The sequence below is a fragment of the Felis catus genome, chromosome D4, assembly GCF_018350175.1.
Source record: "Felis catus isolate Fca126 chromosome D4, F.catus_Fca126_mat1.0, whole genome shotgun sequence".
NCBI classification, from domain to species: domain Eukaryota; kingdom Metazoa; phylum Chordata; class Mammalia; order Carnivora; family Felidae; genus Felis; species Felis catus.
In genome coordinates, this window is record NC_058380.1 from 37448888 (window position 1) to 37454359 (window position 5472).

General features: G+C 36.9%; 1 pseudogene; it reads right to left on the bottom strand.

Moving 5' to 3' along the window:
• Window positions 1-4467: 4467 nt before the first annotated feature.
• LOC101101173 lies at window positions 4468-5214 on the bottom strand (annotated as a pseudogene).
• Window positions 5215-5472: the final 258 nt, after the last annotated feature.

Genomic DNA, 5472 nt, shown 5'->3' on the forward strand with positions numbered 1-5472 from the left:
TGTATCTTTGTCATTGCCTTCTTCCTACTAACTTTGAGTTTCATTTGTTCCTTTTCTACTTGAGGTTAGTTAGGTTGTGTATTTGAGATTTTTTCTTATTTCTTAAGGTAGGCATTTACTGTTATAAACTTCCCTCTTAGAAATGCTTTTGCTGCATGCCACAAAATTTGATATATTGTATTACCACTTTCATTTCTCTCAAAATATTTTTTTATTTCTTCTTTAGCCCATGGTTGTTCAGAAGCATATTGTTTAATCTGTACACACTTGTTAATTTTTGAGTTTCCTTCTCAAAACTGATTTTTATTTTCATGCCATTATAGTGATAAAAGATGCCAAATATCATTTCAGCCCTCTTAAAATTTTTAAGACTTGTTTTGTGGCCTGACATATTATCTGTTCTGTAGAATGTTCTATAGCCACTTACAAATGTACATTGTTGGGGCGCCTGGGTGGCGCAGTCGGTTAAGCGTCTGACTTCAGCCAGGTCACGATCTCGCGGTCTGTGAGTTCGAGCCCCGCGTTGGGCTCTGGGCTGATGGCTTAGAGCCTGGAGCCTGTTTCCGATTCTGTGTCTCCCTCTCTCTGCCCCTCCTCCGTTCATGCTCTCTCTCTGTCCCAAAAATAAATAAACGTTGAAAAAAAATTAAAAAAAAAAACAAATGTACATTGTTTCCTTTGGATGCAACATTCTGTATAAAGTCAAACTGGTCTAAGGGATCATATAAGGCTGAAGTTGCCTTATCTAGTTTCAGTCTAGATGATATATCAATTGATGTAGGTGTGGTATTAAAGTCCCTTATTATCAGGGCACTTGGGTAGCTCAGTTGGTTGAGCATCCAACTTTGGCTCAAGTCATGGTCTCATGGTCAGGCTCTGCGCTGACAGTCTAGAGCCTGCTTAGGATACTCTCTCCCTCTCTTTCTTTCTCTATCCCTCCTCAGATCCCTCTCTCTCTCTCTCTTTCTCACAAAATAAATAAAATAAAACATTAAACAAAATAAAGTCCCTTACTATTAGTGTATCTCTATTAACCTTTGGGTCTATTAATATTTGCTTTATACATATACACACACACATACACACACACACATATGTGTGTGTGTGTACGTGTGTGTGTGTGTGTATATATATATATATATATATATATATATATTCTCCTATTTTAGGTGCATAAATATATACAAATGTTATTTCCTCTTGTTGGATTGACCCCTTTATTATTATGTAATGTCCTGCTTTGTTTCTTATTGCAGCCTTTATTTTAAACTTTATTTTGTCTGATACAAGCATGGCTGTCCCAGCACTCTTTGGATTTCTGTTTACATGGAATCTCTTTTTTCACTTTCACTTTCATTATTTGTGGGGCATCACAGCTAACATGAATCTTTTGTAGGCAGTATATAGATGGGTCTTTTTTTTTTTTTTTAATCCATTCAGCCACTCTCTGCCTTTTGATTGGAGAATTGAGTTCACTTACATTTGAGGTAATATTTGATAGGTATGTATAGTCATTTGTTAATTGTTTTCCAGCTGTTTTGTAATTTCTCTTTTTCTTCTTTCTGATTCTCTTCCTTTGTGGTATGACGACTTTCTTTAGTGGTATGCTTAGATTCCTCTCTCTTTGTGTATCTACTTTAGGATTTTGCTTTGTGATTACCATGAGCATACCATAACAAGGTATAAGAGTCTGTTTTAAGTTGATAAAATCTGAAGTTTGATTGTATTCTAAAGATCTACATATTTACTTCTCTGCCCCATGTTTTAAATTTTGATATTACATTTTACATCTTTTTATCTTATAAATGCCTTACCTAATTGTAGTAATAGTTGTTTTTACTATTTTTGTCTTTTAACCTTCATAATAATTTTATAAGTGTAATACATGACTTTTATTATATATTTACCTTTCTAGTGAGATTCATTCTTCCATATGTTTGTTGTTGTTGTTGTCACTAATTAGCACCCTTTCTTTTCAGCTTAAAGAAATCACTTTAATCCTTACAAGACTGGCTTATTGATGATGAGCTCCTTTACCTTTTGCTTGTCTGGAAAAGTTTACCTCTCCTTTAATTCTGAATAACTTTGCAGGGTAGAGTATTTTTAGTTAGAAAGTCTTTTTTTTATTTTTGCTTTTCAGCACTTTGTATATATTATGCCAATTCATTCTGCAAAATTTCTGCTGAAAAATCTTCTGATTGTTGTATAAAGGTTCTTTGGATGTAACAAGTTGTTTTTCTCTTGCTGCTTTTTATTTTTTATTTTAGAGAGAGAGATCATGTGAGAAAGAGGGGCACAAGGAGAGAAAGAAAGAAAGAAGTGGGGGAGGGAAAGAAGGAGAGAGGGAGGGAAAATCTTAAGCAGGCTCCAAACACAGTGTGGAGCCCAACATGAGTCTCAGTCTCATGAGTGTGAGATCATGACCTGAGACAAAATCTGGAGTCTGGTGCTCAACCTACTAAGCCACCCAGGCACCCCCCTCTCTTGCTGTTTTTTAAAGTATAGTTGACACACAATGTTACATTAGTTTCAGGTGTACAACATAGTGATTTGACAATCTTATTTGCTATGGTATGCTTATGGTAACTATGACCTGTAACCATACAATTATTATAATACCATTGACTATATTCCTTATGGTGTTTTTAATGTTCTCTTATCTTTAAATTTTGATATTTTAATAATCTGTCTTGGTGTGGGTCTCTTTGGATTTATCAAATTTGTGCTTTCTGGGATTCCTAGATCTAGATGCCTGTTTCCTTACCATGGTTAGGAAAATTTTCAACCTTTATGTCTTCAAATAAGTTTTCTATCTCTTTCTCTCTCTCTTCGGGGGACATCTATAATGGGAATGTTAGTCTGCTTGATGTTGTCTCATAAGTCCCTTAAGCTATCCTTATTTTTTATCATTTGTTTTTTTATTTACTCCTCTGATTGGGTGAATTTACTGTTTTGTCTTTGGGTTTACTGATTCTTTTTCCTGCTTGATGGAGTCTGTTGTTGAATCTTTCTAGTGCGTTTTTAGTTCAATTCTTGCATTCTTCAACCTTGTGATTTCAGTTAGGTAATTTTTTTCCCTGTTTTCTTTATCTTTGTTGAAGTTCTCACAACTTTATTAAATTCATCTATTATCAGTTTTTGGTAGATTTTTCAGGCTTTCTATATAGTATGTTATCTGTAAATAGTCATAGTTTTAGATCCTCCTTTCTGATTTGGATGCCTTTTCTTTCTTTTACTTTCCTCATTGCTGTGGAAAGGACTTCCAATACTATGTTGAATAAATGTGGCAAGATTGGACATCCTTGTCTTGTTGCTACTATTAGAGGAAAAGCTTTCAGATTTGCACCACTGAGTATGATGTTAGCTGTAGAATTTTCATATATGACAGTTATTATGTTGATGTGCAACCCTTTATATCCTCTCTGTTGATATTTTTATCATAAATGGATGTTAGGTTTTCTCAAATGCTTTCTATACATCTATTGAAATGATCATATGATTTTTCTTTCATTTTATTAATGTTATATATCATGTTCACATTGTTTAGCCATTATTGCATCCCTGGAACAAATCCCACTTGATTGTGGTGTGTGAGTGTTTTGATATATCATTGGCTTCAGTTTATTAATATTTTGTTGAGGAATTTTTTTTAGTTTCAACTTATAGGTTTACATAGTGGTATGCTCTGTCTCCCCTTTTTTCGTATGTCATATTTTGTATTTATTTATTTTTTAATGTTTATTTTTGACAGAGAGAGAGAGACAGAGCATGAGCAGGTGAGGGGCAGAGAGAGGGAGGGAGACACAGAATCCGAAGCAGGCTCCAGGCTCCGAGCTGTCAGCACAGAGCCTGATGCGGGGCTCGAACTCACAGACCGCGAGATCACGACCTGAGCCAAAGTCAGATGCTCAACCGACTGAGCCATCCAGGCGCCCCTGTATGTCATAATCTTAATCTAATTTTTTACTTTGTGGTTACCATGATTCTTACATAAAACTTCTCATAGATAAAACTGTCCATTTTAAGCCAATATCACTTACCTTCTGTTATGTCTACAAAGTCTGTGCCCTTTTGCTCATCCTCTTTATATTTTTGATGTCACAATTTACATTAACAAATTATAATTGTTATATTTTTTCAATACTCTTTTCTTTTCACCTTTATATTATAGTCAAGTGATTAACACATCATTCTAACATAGTATTACAGTTTTCTGATACTCTAGAAGAAAATATAGGTAGTAATCCGTTTGACGTAAGACTTACCAACATTTTTCTAGACATGCGTCCTTAGGCAAGAGAAGAAAAGGCAAAAGTAAATTAGTGGGACTACACCAAAAAAAAAAAAAAAGTCTTTGTGCAGCAAAGGTAACCATCAACAAAAGAAAATGGCTGCCCACTGAGTGGGAAAAGATATATGCAAATGATATATCCAATAAGAGTTTAATATCCAAAATATATAAAGAACTCAAACAACACCAACAGTTTGTCTAGGCAATGGCAACATAGGTCTGTTAAGCTCTTCCTTGTCACACTTATAGAAATGCAGAAAGACTATGTGGATGGGCAGCCCCACAAGCCACCAGCAGGCTTGCAGGGTCTAATTCTCTGGGTTGCAGGTCAGCTGTAGAACCTCCAACTGAAGCTGTGCAAAATAGTTCCAGGCCAGGAAGTGGCAGATGGTCAGTGACAGAAGGTACCATGTCCAGCCCTTGGTACATATGTTCAGGATCTCATTGATGAATTCCACACCCGATGAATACAGAGTATAGTCATGGAAGTGAAGGAAGAGATTGGGGAGCTCTTGTCTCAGTCTCTCATACATGATAGCCAGGTGGTCCTTGATATTCATATCTCCTGATGGTGTGGTAGGGGAAGGGCAAGAGATCCGAGGGGCTTGGAAAAGTATTAAAGCCCCAGGAAAGGGGCAGGGAGTTCCCTCAAATAGGCTCCTAAGCCCATCCAGGTAGTCGCTATGCATCTCACGTCTGGGTCTCTCTTCCCCCTTCCCTGGAGGGAGAACCACCCATGGTGAGCTGAGGGCCTGGATCTGAAGGAGAGGGAGTGGGGGATCTCCAAGGAAGCAACAAGATAGGAGGGGGTGGGGGGGCAGGGAAGAGAAGATGGAGAAATGGTTGTTGTGGACTGGGGCCAAGGGTGGCGGGAATGGTAGAGCCCACAGCTCATCCCAACAAGTGCCCTCCTTAATGGCCATCACCTGTTCAGCCCATCTCCCTATCTACCTTCCCTCCAGTCTCTTATGGTTTGCCTCCCTTTTTTTATATCTTATTTTTCCTTCCCTCCCCTATGTTCATATGTTGTATTTCTTAAATTCTACATGTGAATGAAATCATATTTGTCTTTCTCTGACTGACTTATTTCACCTAGGATAATACACTCTAGTTCCTTCCATGTTGTTGCAAATGGTAAGATTTCATTCTTTTTGATCACTGATTAGTATTCCATTGTATAA